Below are 23,204 nucleotides of genomic sequence, written 5' to 3' on the forward strand. Positions count from 1 at the left end.
AAAAGCTGTACACTATTTATTTCCTTCTAATTTGCAGCAAATTGTAAAAAAAAAAAGAAAAACAGAGCACCAAAACTGAGGTGATGTTGACCCCACATGTAAATAGAGAAGAGAAGTTGGGATTCAAGGATGATTGTTTTTGTTTTCCACCAAGTTTAATCACTGGGTTTTACTTCTCTTCAGACAAGTTATTTAAGTTTTATATAGTTTGGAAGTCATTTGGAAAGTGAAACATTACCACTAAATTAACTATTTAAAGAAATTATAGAGTTACCAGCAAACTTCACTGCAGTCCTGTTCATCAGCTCCTAAAGAAACTTGAGATTATTTGTTATTTTCAAGCTATTTTATGAAATCTGACCAGGCATTTATCTGTTGTATACTAATAACTTTGAAAGAGCAAAACAATAAATTAATTTTACTGCAACCTGCAGTCATATTTATAGCAGAATTAACAAAATTAGATATAATTAAAATTTCAGAGCATTGGTTTAGATTCAACTAAGGAACGCTGCAACGTAGCCAAAGAGATACAATATACCTACCCTAAAGTAACAAGTACATCAAGCAGGGTGGATGTTTATATTGTTTGTGGTCTCTTTTGGGGGATACTTTACATAAAAAATAATTTACACCAACAATACCTGCCAATTATTAGTTAGACAAACAGATCGTTGTACTAAGTGCAACAAAATATTGTATTTAGAACCATAAAAAAGACTTAAGAAGTTATGCCTGATGTCACACACACAAAAAAAAACTGAAGACATTAAAAACTGAAAACCAATTTTTAAAATTAAATGTGAGTGGAGTGAACCCAGAAAACAGCAATTTGAATTTATTATGCTAAATATGATTCTCTTCTTTTTTTACCCTTTCTAAAAAAGACAAGATTTGTGGAGATAACAACTAATAGTTATCCTGTCACCATGTCTCCCCACTTAAGCTGTGGATATCTGTAGCTCCTCCAGTTACCATCTGCCTCCAGCTGCTTCTCTCATTAATGCTCCCTTTGCCTGCTATGTTGGTTTATGTGGACGACTTTATCTTGGAAAGTTTGCAAGTGGGTTGTATTCTTCCTATTTTCAGATGTTGGAGTGAACAGTGTTAAATAAGATGTTCACAGTTAGATACATTGTTTTAGAACCCAACTCTGCTTTACACTTCCCCACAACCTTATGTCATAGCTTCTGTGTTCCTTGGTCGCAATGATGCCATTTGCCAACTAATGCTGTCAAAGACAAATATATAGAAATAAAAATCTGTTGGCAGAACATCCACACCATGTACAGAGGTTAGTCCTCTATTCGGTTGTCACGGGTTCAGTTCTTTGTCGTCCTTCTCTCACCACTCTATAATGTCTATAAGGTCCACTAAAGCCAAAAAATCCTTAAAGAAAGAGAAATTTGCAGCTGTAATGTCACACATTTCAATGCATTCATAGATATGCACAGATACGTATATGTAACAAGGTAGTGGAGTGCGAAGATGTGACATGTTTATCACCTAAGTTATTTCAAAGCGAACTGGAATCAGTCTAACACAGTAAAAATACCAATTATTGTTGTTTTTGTCATCCGAACCCCCTGAAGCACACATTCCAGTGTCACCATTTTACAGAAAATCCATCATTCATTCTCTGTGGCAGTGAGGTTGCTGCCTCCTCCCTGTTGTGCTAAAGGTCTCCCCAGCTATTAAGATCCAATATTGGGATCAAGTGGAACAAGGAGGAGGAGTGAAAACAGTCTATGAGATGATATATTGATAGATGACTGGGTCACCACCCAGATTCCCCCATTTTTAGCACATTCGATGGATCATAGAGCTGCAGTAGTAAATAAAAGAGGGGTTGCAAAAGATTCACCCATGAATGGCAGAAATGGCAAATCTTTGGCAGTTTATCATTAACCCTAAAATACAATAAATACCATACGTGTATATAGCTACGCAGTTCATATGTATGCATGTATGCATTTGTAAATAAGTAAGTCTATAAACACTGCCCAAGTTTGCCCAATGGCCCGAACAGCTGCCAATGTTTTTCGGATATGATGATATTCTAGGTAACAGCCAACTCCAAAAAGCAATCCTGTTATCGAGAATCAAATTATGCAGATATCTTTAATATCCTCTATGTTGAAAATATCTGCAACACCTTCAACATCGAGATGTTGCAGATCTCGATGCAACATCTCGAGATCTGTTACATCTCCATACAAGATAGTGTGTACGAACACACTGTCCCCCAGGAATCCAAAGTGTATCCAGCTGAATATGTCCCATCGGGGCAAGAGGACTCTCCTTTGCTCAATGAGGCAGGCTTCTTATTGAGAAAATTCTATCCATTGTGTTGAGAGAACAACTGACCAAATTCATGATTTGCAATTCGGAAAAGATGCAAAGGGAGGCTCCAAAAAAAGAGCAGCTAGACAGTAAACCACACAAGAGCAAGCAGGACGAAGTAAAAGAGAAGGAAAAAGGCATTCACCTTCACAGAGAGCAGGAAGACGAAGAGAGGAGGAAAAATACTAACAGTGGTAACTTCAGTTTTAGGTATTAATTGTTTATTTAAATGACAAGTTAATATATTAAAGCAGATCACAGTATTTTGGTTTCAACTCAGCTTAAAAAGAGACAGACTGATAGACAGACAGCAATTTGAGTGTCAATGTGGTTAAACTCAGTTGAAATACAGGAGACTCAAATGTCCCTGTTTTTTGCCCAGCCAGCTGTAAAACCTGAATTCCAAGAACTAATTAAAATGAAACCAGAATAGCTGTCTTACAAAACTATCCTGATTACAAGCAGGTCTTAGATATCTTAGATATCAAAGCCTGGGTTTTGACATCTATGTGAAACATGCGGGGAACATCTTTGTAGGTTTCCTTAAAAATAGCTGTCAAAGAATTTGTGAAATCACAGTATTTGACTCCTGTCACGCCTCAAATATCAAAATCACAATCCTCTCGCTTTCAGCAAACATGATTTTTCTTAGGAGAAGAATAACACCTCTAAAATATATTGTATGGACTTAGAACAGTTTGAGTCCAAACTATATTGTTTTTCATTACGACAACTTAAGTAATGTTCTGAGTCGTGATCATTTAAAGTAACTCAATTAGTTTGTTCTCTGGCTAATCCTTTGAATCAAATTAAAATGACATAAATGGAGAGTATGTGCTTAAAATATAACTTTTGATTAAGTGCATTTAAAGATTAACACAAAAACTTACTTATCTAAGATAATAGCTAGAGCAGTACTTGCTCTAAAATCCATACAGGGATACATGATCTGTGTTTAGCTTTGATAATGAGATATGTTATGCTGACCGTTGTGTGTCCTTGTGTGTCTGCAGGTATGTTTACAGCTTATGGGTGTTTAAACAGTGGGGGTGAGTGCTGCTGAGGCCTTCGCTCAACAGGGAAAAGTAGCTCCTATTATCCTAACTGTGAAAGTCTTCATACTGTGTGCGTGGCTCACTGTTGGATACTTTTCAATCCTCTTTACATTGATAAGCAAAAAAAATAAAAAATCTCACAATGCCACAGTGAGGCCCACTTATCACCTTGAATGATATATTTCTGTCTTTGTTTCAGAAGTAGTATCTTGTAAAAACTCATATCTTTATTTGCTTTGTTTGCTATAGCTTTTCTCATGTAGGAAATAAATATAATCAGATGCTGTAGTGGCACTGAGCTTGCAGCTGGCTGTGCAGGAGAACATTTTCACATTAATTGACACAGGTTTCATCTGATTGTGGAAATAAAAAAAAGATAATTTATTTACTTGTGTTTGGGTTTTTCCAGATGTGATAAAAATCTAATGTATCAAAAACAGAGCTAAATACTTTGCACTCTGTTAAAGTCATTGCTTGCAAAAATAAATGGATTTTCTTTATTGAGCAATGACGTGCATTTTTTCCCTTTAAACTTAGTTTCTTTAAACTTAGTTTCAATAAAAACAAAACTACTACTACAAAATGATGTTTGCATTACATTGTCTCTAAACCCCTTAACCCCCCCCCCCCAAAAAAACAAAACAAAAAAAAAACAGAACCAAGATGCCATCCTGGCAGTGACAAAAGCTTGTGTCCACATAGATTTTTTTTTCTGGTAATAAAGGTTCTGGGTTTGACTGCATGTGGCTGCATACATTAGTAGTTTAAATGGAAATGATGAAAAAAAGCAACATGTTCCCTCTTAAAGAAAAAAAAATGATTAAGGAGAGACAAGATTATCGATGCTCTCAGTGGGCAGCCTGACACACTGCAGGGACCTGATGACCAAATTGCCTCTGGGGTCTTGTATCCCTAAAGCATGCCTCTTCAAACTCCTCAGTAAAAAAAAAACACAATAATACTTAGATGAAGTCTCGCTTGGGTTATATAAATTAGAGATCTATACTTTTTCTTTATTGAAAAATGATCTGAAAGAGAAGAAAATGAGAACGAAAGAACAATGTGCAAATTATCCAAAAACAAAAAAAAAAAACATGGCAAGGCAATGCAGAAAAACAGTCCATTCTTCCAAATCTACTGTGAGATGAAGTTATTACTCCGCAGGGTCAGATCGAATCTTTTAATGCCTCTCTGTCGAGCGTTCAACAGGTGTGTCATACATACAGGAAGAGGACAAGAAAGGTTGTAGCCTTTACACGCAACAATACTCAGTTCCTTGGATCGGTGACCCTGAAAGAAACTGTGGGTGCAACATACGCCAGTATCATCTATTTCCTCATCCACGCAACACACGCCTGCCTTCACAAACCTCAGGGTAAAGGTCACAGAAACGAAGGGAAAAATCACTCGACTGCGATCAGATGCTCTTTCGCAGCACTACAGCTGCTCAGAGCTCATTTTTTATTCATGTTTTTAAAGCTCCAGGTACACGGATAGCTCATATAATGCTTTTCAGAGTCAATAATAGCGCTGCTCTCATTCCTTCCTTCTGTGTCTTGGCTCCCATCAGCCAACGCCCAAGTCAGAGACAAATTTTTTACGTTGCCATGGAAACTGTGTGGGCATCTCGATCATATGACATAATGGAAACAAAAACAAGAATATGAAAGAGAGAAGGTGTTGGGGTAGACACAAAGGTGTGCGTGCGTATGTGTGTGTTCTTGTGTCAAACACCAGAAGTGTGTGTGTGTGTGGTGGGTGGTGAGCAAAAGTCAGGAGAAGGAAATCAAGACGCTGCAGTGGCTCTTGTGAGTGAATGTTTAAACACTGAAACATAAACCAGCCACCAGACTCTTATACGTTCGATGATCTAATACTGAATGTATTATTTATCGTGCAGCTTTCCATCAGCTATGCTAAAATGGAAAAACATTTTTTATTTTGTAGACTATTTATTTTGATATGCATTGTAAATGCATTTAAATTATCTAGAGAAACATTACTGACTTCCTCTTGCGCTGTTCCATCTCAGCTACCCTGCAGGCAGAAGTGGACAAAATGTTCTGCCAGTGGTAATGCTGAACTACAGACTGTGATTTATTTTAACTGCAGCCATTTTGATTAAAATGTCAGGGAAAAAATCTTTATAAACACATATCTATATTAAGATGTGAAGAAATGCGATCAGATGGCTGGTACAGCCTGGCCTGCTGTCTTTACAACATGAATTTGTTTTGTGTGGTTGTTAACTTTTTTTTTTTTTTTATTAAACCAAAGTCTGCTTAGATAAGAGAGAGGTACAGTTTGTATCCTCCATGATGCATTTGTCCTTTAGTGATCAATGGGGAAAGAAAGAGAAAGATAATATAGTGAAACACAAAGTAATGCATAACTGTGCAATAAAGTCAAAATAATACATGTCATATCCTGTGTTGTTGTGACTCTTTGCTTCTGTTACTTCCTTGTATTAATTTATTGCTTTATTTCTTTTGTTTGTGTTTCCTCTGTTAGTTCAGTTATTTATATTTTGATTTAGCCTCGTCCTGTTTTACTCAGTTTAGTCAGTTTGGTTTAGTTAGATTATGACTGTTATTATACTTTATCTTTGTATCTTATAAAAGCCCAATACAATTATAGCATTTGTAAAAAAAAAAATAAAAAAAAAAAAAAGAAGTTCAAGGAGTATGAATAGTTTTACGAGACATTGCATGCTTAATTTATCTGGACAATCACAGTAAAGTTTAATGTTATAACCATTGCTTTTTGCCAAAGTCATGTGGCTTTTCTGGGTGTTGCGCTCTAAAATTTCCGCTTACCATCTCTATTACATAAAAATACAGCTTCTCATGAAGCTATAGAAAGTAGTCATTGGTAGAAAAGTCAACAAAAAAGAATGTTCTTCTTAAACAAAAAGTCTGACAGTGTGGCCTGGTCCATCTAAATGAAGGGTCTAAAATAAAAGGAGGCACTTCAGTACTTTAACTCACCTTATCCAGGAGTGTGCTTCACAATTCAGAAGCTGGATTAGACCTGGGAGAATATTAAGGACATGGCAGAAGCAAATCTTATAATCCAAAAGTGTTAAAAGAATTAAATCATGAATGCATACTCTGGGAAACTCTCGATAAGCTTAAGGAGGGGGCAATAAAAGGTGATAATAACAGCACCCTTGCGGTCTGCGTACGCAGAGCAGACTGGGGGAAAGTTTTATGCTCAGCCTGAATGATTTCCCTAACGAAAACCCAACTCCTAACTCAGACAAAGTCAATACATAATAGGTGCTTGGCAATGCTACATCTTCTGGTGCCTAAAGCCTTGCTATGCAGAAGCAGCATGTTTTTTTTTTCTTAAAATTTTACTTGGAAAAGATTTCTCTACAATTGAGAAGAGTTCATGCAACACATTTTTCCACTAAGGTCTTAGCCATCCAGTTGGCCTTTGATTAGAATGATCAACAATTTGAGCAATTTTGGCTTTTTATCACGCAAGTAAGAGATGCCATCATATTAAGGGTGCATTAAGTCGACTTAAAACTCACTCTGTCTGAGGAGTCATAGAAGTTTGAAGTAATCTTAGAAATATGTAGAAAGGTCATCTACAGGTTGATGTACAAGAATGTAGTCATTTCGCACTCACATCAGCCATGCTGTCATACTGTTTCACTCGTACGCTTCAGGTGTTCTGCAGTGTCTCATGTATTGTGTCAGGTTTTACAGGTGGTTTAGCAGGTCATTCGAGTTAGTGCAAGAAATCAGGTCTTTTTTAAACAGAACCATCTCAACTGATGGTTTTGTTGGTGCTGATAATAATCCAGTGTACCATACTGGCATGAGTCAAAAACAATTTTGGGCCTCTGTAGCAGTAGTAGAAAATAAATAAATGCCGGTTAGTACAAACTATATTGCTGCAGTTTGACCTTTTCAATTTTCATCAATAGAAAAGAGTTTCTGGGTGGTTTTACTGCCACAAAAAATAAGGTATTCTATCACTGCTGGAGTATTCCTATACCCATTGACTATACTTGTCCCTTTCCTTCTGGTGACAACCTCTGCAAATTACCTATGACAAGTGCAATATGACATGGAAAACATATATAGTTTACCCTGGCAAATAAGTAAACAATAAAGAGGTAGTTGCCAGTAACGGCAGACAGAGATTTATAATGAAATAGTGAAGGGACAGCATCTTTTTAAGCTGATTATGAACAGGTCTTATTTGAAACATTGCACAAAAACTAGACAATGGCAAAACTTGGTTTAATTATAACTACACTGTCTCTCAGCTATTTGATTTCACATAAAACTTTTTCAATTTTTGCTTTTAAGAGTGGGTGTCTTATTATTTTTGAAAGTTAACAGTGCTCCATGGTTAAAAAGAAACAAAAATGTACCTGTCAGCAACACACAGAGCAGTGCGAGAAATAGAAAAAAATAGAGGAAAAGCCTGAGAAAGAGACACTTCTACAGATTTAGAGCAATATCCACATCAAGTGTGGTTGCTGCACTGCAATGGCATCCTGTCCCAGTTTTAAAAAGAACAGCTCAGCCATCTTATGAATGAAATGTGTTCAAAACATCCGCATTGGATTTTGAAATTCTCCTTCATCTTTTCTTAGCCTTATTTACAATTTTATTTATTCAGAACTAGTTTAAACACACTTTAGAAATCAAAATCCCTAATTTTTTGTTTCATACTTTTTGATGAGCTCGTTGATTTTCTTTTTGTTTCATTTTATCATGTCAACGTTTGAAGATGAGTTAACTATCTAGAAGTATATTTTCATATGTGGCATTAGCTTTCAAAGCCTCATCTCAGCTCTACGCACTTCTTTACAATGCTTTGTGCATTTTTAATCTACCGATTAAATAGCTTGTGCACTGGCTTTAAGCAAAAACAGGAAACAACTGACCACAATCCCAGGTTGCCAACAAAGGCTATTATAGAAGGAAAGAAAGTCCAGCAAACACATCACTGCAGAGCTGCTTTCTGCTCAAAAGATAGTAATATGGACAACTACAACCAGAATACTGCAAGGGTCTTTTTCAAAAACAGACGGTAAACAATCACACATATCTATACACACAAGTGTGCGCACCAGTCCATGTGTGAGCCACAAAATCAGGAAGACTGAGCTGACTGAGCAGTCAACCACCTGGGCAAGATTAGTATGCTGTATCGTTTGTTGTCATTTTTAATTATTAAGTAAAACGACATGAGCATTTTGCAGGTGTTAGCAGGGAAATTAAATTTTAATTAACATGGATCTCTGGCACATCTCTGAACAAAAAGTGAAAGCAGAAAAATCTACACTGAAAGTGAACCAATGTTCTCTTAGTTATTGATTTCGCTGCTTTGAAATATGTCATGAGCTGAATCACCAACCAGAGTAAACACTGTAGCATCAGTCTTAAACCTCAGTAAACTCTGCTGCCTGATCAAAACAGGAGTTTATGAAAGACTGCAGCTGAATGGATCAAGTCAAATAAAAAACTGAAACAAACAACAAGCCTACACATTTTAGGACACCTGCTATTGTAACAATATTTTTTCAATAATTTGCTGGAGAAGGTGAAACTCCAATTGGAAATACAATGTAAAGGTGGAATTGATTTTATTAATTGTAATATCAGATTGGTAATCCATCTCAGCAAAGACCTAACCTTGTGTAATTCTTGTGCACAGTAGACATATGTCAAAATCACATCTTCAAAAAGCCGAAGAAAAAATAATGTGCTTCATATGCTTCACACTTTTATATTCCAGACTTGAGAGTTTTATCTGCTCGCTTTTTGTCACATCTTTCAATATCGCTCAAACTGATATCATGCCTCCCTTTTAGTGGCTTGTTTGTGACACTTAATAAATTCAGTGGAAACATATCACACTGAATGGGTCGTTTCACATAAACGTTCTTTATCTCAATAGGAGAAAGCTCTCAGGGAGCACTGCTGTGACAAGCAGCCTTGCCAATGAGCTAATGCCATCCAGACTCATAATTCCCTCCCTCAACCTACTTTTCTGCCTTGACAAATGTCTGTGACTCGTGTCATTACTTTTGGAAGGAGACCCTGAGCTGCCTGAGTCATCAGCCAAAAAACATACACATGTGACACTACTTTTTTTTAAATAACTTGCTATGACGTAGTGTGACGGTGCGGCGAGAGGTTGGAGAAGGAGTTAGCAGTGGTGGTTAGCCACTCTAACCCAAAACAGCAGGACGCACTTTTGAAGTATTCCACCCTTTCAATTTATTTAACTTCGTCCACATACAGCCAGATCTCCACGGTACTAAGCATTATATTTCCATACATGAGAAAAGTAACGTTAGTTTACCGCTCTGCACCTCATCATCGTCTATGTTCTCTTCTACAACAAAATGGAAGACTAGTTCTTCTTCTGTACAATAGTGCAACAACAAAGGAAATAGGCGTCCCCTTAAGACGATACCTACTCATTTCTAGGAACCAAACAGCATAATGACTGTTACAGTAGGTGGTGACTAACCAACAAATTTGATTAACCCCGTCTTACGACCAACCTGTCGGCGCCGACAGGATTCCGCTCGTGTAATTCCCATTACCGTAATTTCTGAACAGTTCAACACATCAAAAAAAAAAAAAAAAATCCATAAGTGCAGAAAACCTGAGACATTGCGCTTTCAGGGCATATATGATACATTACGGTAGCCACCTGGGGAAGTTTGATATGAGCTTGACCAATCACAAGAATTCTCCGTTGTGTCATATTTGTCACCCAACCTACTCTGTATCGCAACTCCTGAACGGTTGGTCGCATTCAAAAAATTCAAAAATTATTAGAAAGTGCATAAAATAAGCTTTTCAACGGTGTATCACATGTGCATGTTTGCAGCAGACATTAGAGTAAATGTTTTCGTTACGGAATTTTCCTGTGGAGCTTCGTATTGTATCAGCGGTGTAGCGGTGCGAGAGAGAGAGAAAAAACGGCAGAGGACGATTGGAAATCGCGCAGAAAATTATGGAAATGTCTAAAAAAAATTCACCAGACTGACCAAGGGTCCCAGAAGACTGATATCTGAAGGCAGTGAACATGAGAGACATACAACCAGCGAACCAGGTTGTGTAAAATATTTGTACAAGCTAACTAGTTAGTCATATGAATGCTGCACAACAATTGGCTAACTGTTAGCTCCCTCTTGATTCCTGCATAATTTGTGCAATTACTATTTATTATGCTGAAAATAAAATCGTGGTCTTCCAAAAATAACTTTTGTTTCTAAGTAATACTTTTACCTAAAATGATTTTGGCAAAAAGAAAAAAAAAAATCGCCACCACTTTGTTTCTGCCAAAAGATGAATTGTGAAAAAAACAACAAATCAGCCAAGTGAGGGATTGGTGACCTGTCCAGTGTGTCCCCTGTCTCTTGCTCCTGACCACTGGAGACAGGTAACAGCACCCTCTCAACCTGAAGTGTGATAGATAAAGTATGGATGGATCCAGAGTGGGATTCTGTTTGCAGCTGGAGAGGAACTGCTTTAGAGCCTACCACAAAAAAAGAAAACGCCTGAAATAATTTAATAAAAAACAGGCATAAAAACTTGAAAATTGGAGACCAGGCTTCACAGTTTTCTCTGAATTCATGTAATATAGTTGAAAGTTGAAATTGTTCATCTGAAATTGTTTGCCCCTGTCATCAGGAAGTTTTTGTGCAGTAATAAACCTGAAAATTTCAATTCCGATTTTTGTTTTTTTCTCTTTAAACTGTTTGTTCACAACTTTTAATAGATAGAAATGTTAAATAACTATCAAATACTGAAAGCTGAGCATGTTTTGGAAAAAAGAGCAAAAATTCAGACTCATTGCACATTTTTTGAGAATTTTACAGCCATAAAATCAGAAAAATACCAGGGGGCCCAGTTACAATTATGGTGTTAAGAGGGTTAAAAAGCTGTTTGTTAGGTGAAATAAATTACTCAAGACCTAGGTACAATTTAGTATAAACCTGTCTTCTATCACAGCAAGTAGTTTAGACTGGCTCAAAACAATTATGTGAAGAATATATGATTAAAAATGCCATTGTTGTACCAGCTTTACGCAACAAGGTGCCACCCAGCAGATGATTCAGGGTCCATGACACATTGTAATTCCAAACAAATGTATTTATTACAACAAAATTTAAAACAAACCAAACAAAATTAGGTGGCATTAAGAAGGAATTTGATCATTTTAGCCAAAACAGAAAAACCACCCAAAAATCACTCCTCAGAAGATTGGCTAAGTGAAGCTTTACCACCTTAAATTATGATAAGTGGTTTTCTTATAGCTACACAGATGTTCAATCCAAATCTCTTGAGTTCCCTTCACATTTTCACATTGCGAGTGTGAAAATGCCTTTACTATCATAATTAATTGTAGCTCTGAGTTTTACTGTTGTTTTTCTTCAATTTTATTCTACCAAACATTTAAGGGATCGCCATTCACAATCATTCCTGATATTTGTTCGGTCACATTTCCTCTTCAGAGACGATGATTCCCCACTTCCCTTCATGCGTTGGACAAATCTTAAACCATTTTTATTACGTTCCGTAATCTCCTGAGATGTTTTCTTTCCTTGATACAGGATTTGACCCATCTTAAACTAAGGTCTTTTTCACAACCACAGATGTGTCTTTCAACATGGTTGTTTCAGAAAAAAGAAGACTCATTAAATCACTTGGGGTTAAATAACTTCTTGCCAGCGGAAAGATAATTGCTCATGCAGTAATCATCCATTTGGAAGCTCGTTGGCTTAGCTAAATCCAGGTGGAGACTTTTTTTTTGGCCAAGCAGTGTGTTATTATAAACCACACATGGTTCAAAACAAACTTTTCCAAAAGTCACTCCCCGCTAAAAACAATCTCCCATGTTGGTAGACAGCTGTCAAAAGAAAAAAAGCTTTCTCAGGAACATATTAAGTGAAACATATCAGACAAAAGAATAGAGTGAACTCTAAAATACTTACAATGCACTAAGCTAAACAAATAGCATCATGTTATTACTGTAGCAAAAATTGTGCCTTTACAGATTAACTCATAATTATCTATTGAATATAGCTAATTATATACTAATTAGTTACTCGTTTAATCTTTTGTTTTCTGAGCAGCTCACAATCCTTTTCTGCAATGAAAAAAAAACCCTGCTTAATAAAACAAGCCTTAATCAAAGAATGTGCACAGAGACATCCTGTCACAGACTTCTTGTCAAAAATGACTATGTGCGCACACATTTTTCACAGCTTGTGCTCAGGTGTCCATGTGCACAGCAGTCTCCCAGTTGCATGAAATACACTTTTGATTACAGAGGAGGAGACAGCAATTTTTTCAGCCTGTGAAACCTCAAACAGCAACCATATCCCTGTGAAAGCTTCACTCTAAATGCTTCACACAAAACTTTACCTCATTTTCTGCAGATTTTCAGTTTTGCTGCCATATATTTTCAAGTCCAATTCAAATCGAATGAGTTCTTTTCTTTCCTATATTTTTCTTCTCTGCATATTTGAAGTTTTCTTTCTATTTTTAGTCTGAGCTGGCTTGTCTTTTAGGGGTAGACTGTTTCACTCAAATGCTTTTCTTCCTCATGTACAATGATTCTTTTACCACCTTTATGTTCACATGCAATCCTTAGGGGATGAGCTTACAACAGTTGGAAGTATAAAAAAAAAACTTTTCTCAACAACAACTAAGACTTCTGCTCGGAAAGTTACTGCATAAGAAGAAAAACTCTAGGATATGCTTGGATATCATCTCACAAAAGTGTCTGTCACGCATGCAAGGATTGGTGTCATATACTTACTTCAATGTGCCATTTACTGTGTTCAATGCCTGAGAGGGTTTTGAGAACATGCCCAGATGGTGCCTTTGTCCATTTGTTCCTGCAAGCAACTGGTGGCTTCAGACAGTTTGAAACGATTAAATGCTAACATTTGATTTTAAATAAAAATTTGGCTTTAAGCAGAATAGTTTACGATTCTCAGTTCCTACAATCTTACTTGAAACAACCAATTATGTAAAGATATGTTTCATTTATGACACTTTAGTAACACTAAGTGTGTTAATCCCTAATTAGCTCATTTTAACTCATTAATTATATTCACATCTTGTAGGACTTCCATTTAGTGTGCAGAGCCACACAGAAACATGCTCAGTATAATAAATATCATGCAAGTAGTTCTCTTTGTTATGTATGTTTGTGGCCAAGTCAGACAACTGTGCATAGACCCCCCTCTGTTCCTGTTATTTGGTTCATTCCAGGTGGAGAGCTCCCTTTAATTGTGGTAGTCATTCAGCTCCAGCTGTGGAAGTCATGTAGAAGCATTATGTGTCGTGTTGACAGCAGTGTGTGGTCTAAATATCCCATCTACTCCTAGGATGAACACAGTGGCAAAACCATAATTTACTTTAAGCTCAGAAATTTCTGGTTTGCATATCCACTGTATTCCTGTTATCTATGATGTTTTGATTAAATTATGAACACAACTTCTTAACCACTGTTCCTACATATAAACAAAATGTTTCCTGCAGTGAAAATACGTATGATAAAATCTGAGAAGATCCACTTTTGCATCTGAAACTGAATATGACCACTGCTGGAGCTTCATATTTTATAGATTTGGAGGAAAACCTGAAGAAATAGCCACAGATTTGTTAGTTAATGGAGACACGTCTGGGACAAATAACTGCTTTCACACAATTAACTTTGGATGTGCTTGGCTGAAGGAAGTCGGACACAGCATTGTGTAACTTATTAAAGATGATAAAGCCCAGTTAGAACTTAAAGCAACAAATCACCAGGCTTGGTTTATGGTCATTGTCAGGATAAATATAGACAACAAGTTGGTCCTACTGATCTTGCAGCCACATTACTGAAGAATTGATACAGCAAAGCATTGTTTGATTTAATAAATCTGGAATGCTCTTTTTTTTAACATGTTTTTTTTTATTAGTTTCTCCTTATACATGCACATGTTATACATTATTTGAATTATTTTGCTCAGTGGCACATTTCACTGAATCTGAATGTGCTATTTTTAGCAATTCCGCATTATTTATTTTTCTTCATTGTAAACCCTTACTGCACTGCCTCTTTTTGCACTTGTACTTTGTACTGATAATACTTAAATAAATAAGGTAAATATTACATCACAAATATTTTTTTTTGTAAAAAAGAATGCACTGATGAAGATGGGAATTGGAATACAGCATAGTAAAATTTAGCACGGTGTTTAGCCAGCCTAAAAGGATTTGTTTGGTATGGTAATATGCAGCATTGCCCTGCATGAGTTGGTACGTTGATTTGCAGTCTTTAATGGTAAACCACGGTCCTTTAAAGCATTCTCACACTTATACCATCACTTCTATATCACCATAATTTCTAGAATTCGAATACATTTCACCTGCTCTGCTGCTTTCTTTCTGTGAAAAAATGGCCAACACAAAAATTAAACCATCTCTGTCACAAAGCCCTCAGAGCACTAACTACATCAACAAGTGGCCATAAAGGGAGAGAATGAAGACACTTATGGATCCCTCCTTCTGGCAACAGCTTCATTAATCACGCCCCCGATCGATGGCTGCTCAGGAAACAACGGCTGCTCAGGTACTTCCTGCTAACACACCATCAAATAGATCCTTCCCAATTCCATCTATCACTTGTTGAATCTTTGACCTCTTTCTCTCTTAGAGGTTTCTTTCTCTCGAGCCTTCAGGTGCGAATGACCTTATGTACAAAATACACAATGACCATGAAAAGTCGTAACACCACATCGAATAAAACTGAAAAATGAGACCTGAGCTAAGAAGACATCACAAATTTCATCATTGTCAATATCCTGTACCATCCTCATGATAGATGTTTTAGAGCACTCAAAATATTATTTTAAGGATATTAACTCACTGGAGGTTGTTACATTTTCCTTTTTAAAGATGAATCAACCATTTTCAGAAAAGTATTTAAAATGTTTGCTAAGTATATTATTGTTTTTTTCAGTCTTGCATTTATTTATTCTTTTTAATATGGGAGCAGCAATGGTGAAGTGGAACCTGTGTTTGGGGGGATGTTGCTTCTGGGTTGGTTTTGGGGCGGAGTTCCTGTTAGGCTCAGACGCAATCTGGATGCTAAAGGCAGCGCTTTGTTCGTCATTGCTACGTCCTGTTTTACAATTCTTCAGTTCAGTACATGGTAAGAAAAACACAATAGAACTACTCTGTAAGATGTTTGCATCTTTTTTGATCGATAGGTATCATTGTGATAGGCTTTCTGTTCACCTTTCTGTTAATAGTTGAGTTTTTAAAGCTGAAGTTTAGATTGGCATTATGCCAACCCAAGCCAGAGAAATCTTGCTGAATTTGGTGATTGAAACACCTCAACATCTTACCAACTACCTTTTTTAGTTGTTTATTTTGATTTTGTTTGAATAATATTCAGTGCATGTTGCTTTGTGACTCTTAAAGCAGCCGAGAGCACAGTGAATCTAGCTGAAGTTAAAGGTAGAGAAACTATTCTTTGTTCATGAAGCGTGGGAATTCAGAGGTTAAAGTTTGAACAATGCCATATTAAATTCTAAATGTGTTGTAATCTTACTTTTGTATTTTTGATTATTAGTAAGCTAAAATCAGTGCACATTTTGATGTTCAGATCGGTTAATGCAGTAAAGCTTTTAAACAGCTGACTCTAATACACTATACTTTACTTGTCTTCATCTAAGTGAAGGATGCCAATGTGAAAAAAGTAATGTATGAAGTTAATTATTACTTGTAAGAAAAGTAAACAAGGTCTATAAAAGAAAGGTAATATAGAACATTAATATTGTACACTGTAAAACGTTTGTTGGTTAACAAATAAATGAGATGCAATCTGGATGCTAAAGGCAGCGCTTTGGTTGCCATTGCTAATTCTTTTTTTTGCTTTTCTTTAGATTGCATGGGCTCTGTAACAATTACATCTGAACATCACTGGTGAGTAAAATAGCTTTTGTTTTTGTTGAAGTAACTTCATAAAAATATATAGTCTCTTTAGTCTCTCTCATTGAACTGAGCTTCTATCTTGAAGACCTATATCAACATGGTTTTCATACAGACTCTCAAATTCATGACTTTTTACTTGATTTTCCAGTGATACTTGAAGTTATGCTAGTGTGACATTTAGGTTTGGGTGTCTGTCAAGTAGAGAAGGCCCAAATAAGAAGCATGACTTGTCATTGGGCTACACGCCACACTTTTATGCATAGAATACTTAGAATTTTATGGTTGTAAAGTGACAAAATGTGAACAAGTTACAGATGATTACTTTTCAAAGCCAGTTCTTCATCCTCTTGCTAAAAGTTAACAACTGTAAATTAAAAATACTCCTTTCCTTACATTATTCTGTAGGAATCTTGGTAATAACTTTAATCAGTTAAATAAATGGTAATGAATGTTTTAATACGCTCAATAAAGGGGTGTGATGAAGATATTCTCACAGACTATAAAAAAATCCTGCTGAGATCCTGCTAATGGTCAATGAGCCATATTTGCCAGTCACCTATATGATGTGTTAGATGACTGTTTTGGATGAAAGAATGACAGTTTGATGAGAGTTTCAAAGCCTTTAGCTAAAATTTCCTTCAAAGGTTGGCACCCAGCATTGAATCAGCTCATCTCTGGATGTAGAGGCAGATCACAAGGAGAAACCCTGGTGGTTTTACCATATCCTCATACCCACATCCCTCCCCACATCTCCTTCTGCTTTATCACCTCATTAACGCACAACCCAGGAGGATTCTTCAAGGTGTCGCAGATGAAACACAAATGAATACCTGTTTCTAAAACAGCCCCTTACTTTCTTTCCAGTTGTTTGTAGACACTTTCTTCCTTTTCTGTTACTAACTTTGACATGGTTCAAGCCATCGCCATGGGTTGTGTGCAGCTGCAGCAAATCTGGAAACAGATAGAGCCAGATGAAATATCAAAATGTTTCAGTAAAATCCAAAATATAGGAATTTTCCTATAGCAGTGTTTGAGTCCTCTCAGTGGAGAGTGATTTCCATGTTAGTCAAACACAACAAAACACTGAGAGACCAGAGTTAAGAAGCTGTGTACAAAATGGTGGTTTGACAGCAGGAACTGTCAGATGGCATCTTTATTACTTTACATGAGGAGTCCTGGAGGACTGCACAAGCATCTGTTTCCGCTCTTTGCTGTTACTGCAAGCCTATAGGAATCAACCAGCTTCAGCTGTTTGATGGCGCAGCACATATTTGTTCAGGGGATTAGACTACCTCAAGGTCCGCAGTAATGCATTGTACGGAGGTAATGGATAACGCTGCTGTGTGTTGCCTGAGTTGGACAATTTATTTGACTCTGTCGATGCATATCAAATCTGTGAGTTAAATGAAGGAGAAAAATCTCAACCAGAGGATAGTGGCATGTTGTGGTTGAAAGCAAGAAAAAGCAATTGTAATTGTTGTAAATGTTATACACAGAGTGATTAGCTGCGGGAGGTTAAACAGCATATATTGTGAAAGTGGCAGCAACCATCCCCTTCTTTAAATGGAAACTCTCTGAGATGAGTGTTTTATTTGATGTTTTATTAAAACAATGATAACAAATGTTACTCAAAATGTAAAGCTGATAAAAACTTAACCTCTATAACTTAATCTACACAAACATTTATGTTAATATTATATAGTATTTATGTTGTAGTTGTTTTGCCTTTTGACACATTGAATCTGCCACCATCATGCTTCATAGAGCGAATAAGGATTTTCTTCAGAGGGATGCATATATTCTTCAAGTAATGACTGAGACTGTAGATGTGAGATGTCTTATACTACACAGTTGTTTTCATGAGGTAAATATTTAAATTAATATTAAGTTAGTGTAAATGAATTCTAAATAATGACGCCTAGATTTAAAGATCACTGAATAGCCTAAGCTTCAAAATCTTAATAAAAACAAACATTTTATTGAGGCATAGACTAAAATAATTCAAAAGTATTCTTTAACAATGAAACGGCAACTCATGCTCAAATTACACTGCTGGCACCACCATGCTTCGGAGGTACAACAATGGTTTATTTTCTTGGAGGTTTTTCCTTTTTCCTTTCTCAGTTTTGGTTGACAGTGTTGCACATACGCATCATGTTGGGGTTTAAAGTTGTTTTCATGCCCAAAATAAGGAAATGCGTAAAAATGCCTTTAGCTTTTAAGGATTCGTTTCTGATTTGTTTGCCTTAATCTCAATAATCATAACAGCAGCAAGTGGAATTAATCATGTTTTAAATTTAAAAAACTCTTCTAGATGTTTTATTACTCGGTCATATTAGCTCTTGCAATACCTTGCACACATTTCTTGCATGGCCTTTTGGTGGATAATTATTTAACAACCACAGTAAATCCAGTTGGCAAATCTGCGTGGATATTCTTATATTAAAAAGAAAGATTTTATTAGAATTGTTTTCAAATTTAACAGAGCTGAAACTTTCTTTGCATTTTCATGTTTGGAGCTTCAAATGATGATGGGTCACATTAAAATGTTCCTTTTAGTCTATAGGGAGAATCTCAACAGGCGGGTGTGGGTGGAGATGTGCTTGTAGGTTTTTAAATTGACTGAAATGATATTCATAACTGTTACTCATAAAGGGCACCTGCTCTTAGGCACCTGCTGTGAGCTCTTCCTAGCGGCTGGTTGAAGATCAGGGCTCAAATATAGCCGGGTATCAGTAGGGGTCCACATCTGGAGTTTGAGAACATGAAGGCCCAAAAGTAAGGACTGGGGTCTAAATGAGCAGACATTGAAAGCATGTATGGGTGATAAAAACTGTAAAAGAAAGAAACATACTTAAGACTTATAACAAGTTTCAGTGAATGTTTAGCAAGCTGGAAGCCTTTATGGGTAGGAAAGAAAACTCTAAATAACAACCATAGACACAAACACACCTTCATACTTTGAAAGATTTTATTGGTGGGGGGATGAAGCTGAACTTCAGTGTGTGTTCTTGACATTGTAACCTTTTTGTGATATGTTCTTTTATGATGGGGATGAAATTGTTGCTGGATGAAACTTCTTTCCTCTAGCTTTTCCCAAACCTGTCATGACTATCCACCTTTGTGGGAAATAAAAGGCAGTAGATTGTTCTCAACCTGTGTTTATCTACAAATAGTGACAACATCAAAACAGAAAAACACAAAATGGGTCTGCAGACAAGATTTTAAATTGATTGTACTGCATTGGCTGTGCCAGCAAATACAGATACAGACTGAATTATGTTTATGTTCTTACAGTTATTTCCTGACATAGGAACAAAACATTTTTGGACAAAACATGGCTTTCACAGTTGTCTTCTGAAGTCATGGATAATGACTGCCAGCACAACCGAGAAAGAAAATCGTACGTAAAAAATATTTAAATAAATGTCATAGATGCTGCCGTAGGCATATAGAGGAAATACCTGATGCAAAACTGTTGAATGTCCAACTATAGATCACATTTAACTTTTGATATCTGTACGAAGTATGCATACTGGAGAAAATAACCCTTCAAAGAAAATTATTCTACTGCCCTCTGACCTTTTAAATTGTTACCACTTAAAGATTATTATATGAGCTACTTACATGTTTTACAAAACAATGCCACAATGTCTTTTACCCTAAGAAAATGTCATTTTTATTATTGGAGAATATATTAGCTTAAATATTAATACAAATGGAAAAGAAAAATCTATCTAACCAAAATTAGATAGCGTAGTTCTCATTAATCACAAGTACTTGTTTCTGCTGAACCACAGATTTCCTGGACATAAGAGAGACACACACAGTATCTGTCAGCTTTTCTGAGGCAATGGTAGCTATTTCTAAACTTTTTCCCTAGATCAGCTGTACAGTTTGTGCTTTACTTTTCACCACATAGTTTAAACTAAATTAAAAATGCTTGGAAAACAGTTTTTTGCCTAAAGCATTAAAACTAAGAAAGTCGAAATTAGTGCTTGATATAAGTTCATTTGAGAGAAGTTACCCATAAGAATAAATCTGTTTTCCAGTTTTGGCGTCGTTTCTAACAGACCGGTCATCGTTGCTCCTGCAGTACCCTATAGTCTGGTTTGGTGTAGTAGTCCAAGGCCGGGAGATGATCCAGGAGATTATTGAATTCTGAAGGCATGTGTTTGAGTAGCATCCGGTGATCATAAAGGGATGTTAGAAAATAAATTAATCTCATTGTATTTTACTAACTCTGTCTTTGAGACACTGCCGTAAAGACAAAGAAACAGAAATTATAAGTTTCTCCCAGAAATGTTTAGTCTTTTATGTGAAACAGTTAAAATATTAATGTTAGTAGAAAATGTTTGATCTGTTGCAAATAACTCATGTAAATCTGCAAACTCGTAACGTTATTGGACTCGTTGTAGCAAAAATCTTAAAAAAAGAATGGGGATCAGACACTTAGTTGTATGTTATGAGTGATCACATTTATCAAATCAACAAATATCAGCTGACACATCCAGCTTTTGTGAGAGAAACAAACAGTTTGAAGAATAAACACAGATACCAACAGGTATCTGTGTTTATTCTGTTTATGCAGTTTGATACTTGCTAACTTCATAAAGCAGATGCGATAGAACACAGTTGCTTTCTGATGTTATGTTCTGTGTCACATCTTCCCCTTGTTTGTTTGAGTCATCATTAATCCGTTTATGCCTTTTGGCCCTCCAGATTTGGATAAATTGTCTGACTTCATTATGTGTGAAGTTAGACATGTACTGATTTGCTTGATCACCCCAACACATAAATTGTTTTTTGTGCCAATAGGCCATGCTGACTGTCATCACCTAGTGCAAAGTTTCCCGTAACTTGATATTGTGAGTAAAATCTTGCAAAAAAAAAAAATTGCGGCATAATAATCGAAATCAGCTTTCCTTAATATTTTCTCGTTTTTTTTCTCAAGTGCAGATTGAAAAAGAAAAAACGTGAGACAACATGAACATGCAACGTTTTCCCATTAAATATATGAGATAATGCATTTGGTGAAAAAGAACCACTTTGGTTTTCAATATGCCTCTCTGCACAAAGCTCGTGAAAAAAAGAAAATGATTATCTTAAGTGACAAATGCATGCTACCATCTCCATCTAATGTCTGTAGCTCATTTGATTCTGTTATGGTGTAAGGATAATATTTCACTGAATTGTTCATGCTTTACAGCACTCTATCTTTATGTTCTAAATTATATTTAGAGAGAGAATATCCACGGCTTCCTTTCCTGTCACTTTCCTAGCTTCATTATACCTTGGTTTAACCTTCTATTAACACTTCCTATGAAATTCCATTTTCTGGCATACAGAACATCTGAACTTTTGACCAGAGCTGCTTGGCCTTTGTACATTACTTACTTCCACCCACTAGTTCATCAAAATGTGGTCTTGGTCAGCGGAGCTCAGGTAAGCAAACCCATCCTCATATTTCAGGCAACTGCTTATTAATACCATTAATGTCAAGAGTTCCCATGTAAAGAGGAGTCTGAGTTATTTTTTCACACCTCATGCAAAGGTTAAAAATACACTGTTTGCATGAACTGACTGACCCATATCTGGACTTAATATTCAGATCCTTTGGAAGTTGGTATTTGAAGGATCTTGCTCTCTACAGGACTTTTGCTAAAGCCAATCCCTTTGGTAAATAACCCTACACTTCTAACAGGTTCTAGGAAAAAAAAAAACTAAACAAAAAAAAACTTATAGGGGTGGGGATATTAAGTTTTTTCCAGGCACATAGTGATATTTCATAGCACAAATAACTATGTTACCTTCAGTTATTATAAAAATGCTGTATGTATCACACATGACGTAAAAGAAGTTTGACTTTATACTTTTACACCTAGAATTTGGGTTCTATCTCTTTAAGAAGCTAGTCTTTCCAACATTCCATCTTCAGCACTTCATCACAGCAATGCTCCTCCGTTAAGCCATTAACAACTGTTCTTGGGAGCGTTCGACTGAGAAGTACTTCATAAGATGAGCTCAGCAGAGATGCAGTTCCACCATGTGTTTGCTAATTGTTGCTGCTGCTAGTCTGTGGGGCTGAGAGGGGACTGTGTGGGTTAGGGTCGCTCTGTAAGGAGAAGCGCAGCTGGAGACTGCCGCAGCTGGAGACAGCCGCTCCAAGTAGGACCTTTGTAGAAATAGGTGAGAGCAAGTCTTTAGACCAGGGGTCCCCAAACTACGGCCCGCGGGCTGGATCCCGCCCGCCTACACATTTGGTCCGGCCCCCTGAACAATACCAGAGAGCATTCTGATTTTTTTTCATTTACCGTATTTTCCGGACTATAAGCCGTTTATATGTGGATTTTTCTTCAACCACCAGGGGGCTCTTTATTAGGAAGTGAATCATTGGAAGTCTGGTTACTTGCGCGCCAACACTGAGCCCACAAGCAGCAAAATGAGTAAGAAACAGATCAGATGTCTTTGGAAAGTTTCTTTGCAAAGGGGAAAAGGCCCAGAGAAGAGACAGGAGAATGGATTTATCCCGGACCAGTAGGTGAGTCCCACATTACAAGCCCGCTCTGACCGGCTGCTAATGAGGCAATGAAACTTCAAGCTGCTTCGCCACGTAGAGACCAAGCAGGCTGTGGATATAAGCAACACTTCGGGTGTCATTGTCTCTCATTACTCCCAGATGGTACCGAGAAACAAGCTCAGGGCTCCCGTTAGTCATTATCGTGAGTTAAAATTTTCACAAAAGTAAAATGTTCGTTTTTGTGGCGCTTCTGTTATTTTGAAGGGATATATAAACGTTACCATAGCGACCAGAGTCAGAGCGTTT

General features: G+C 36.7%; 1 long non-coding RNA gene across 1 annotated transcript; it reads left to right on the forward strand.

The window, feature by feature from the left end:
* Positions 1-15,464: 15,464 nt before the first annotated feature.
* Positions 15,465-21,823, forward strand: LOC103463437 (uncharacterized). Its single transcript, XR_533510.2, has 3 exons — positions 15,465-15,593; positions 16,330-16,369; positions 21,727-21,823. It is a non-coding gene; the product is annotated as an uncharacterized LOC103463437 (long non-coding RNA).
* Positions 21,824-23,204: the final 1,381 nt, after the last annotated feature.

The sequence above is a fragment of the Poecilia reticulata genome, chromosome 4 (genome assembly GCF_904066995.2).
Source record: "Poecilia reticulata chromosome 4, P_reticulata-male-v2, whole genome shotgun sequence".
In the NCBI taxonomy this organism is placed as follows: domain Eukaryota; kingdom Metazoa; phylum Chordata; class Actinopteri; order Cyprinodontiformes; family Poeciliidae; genus Poecilia; species Poecilia reticulata.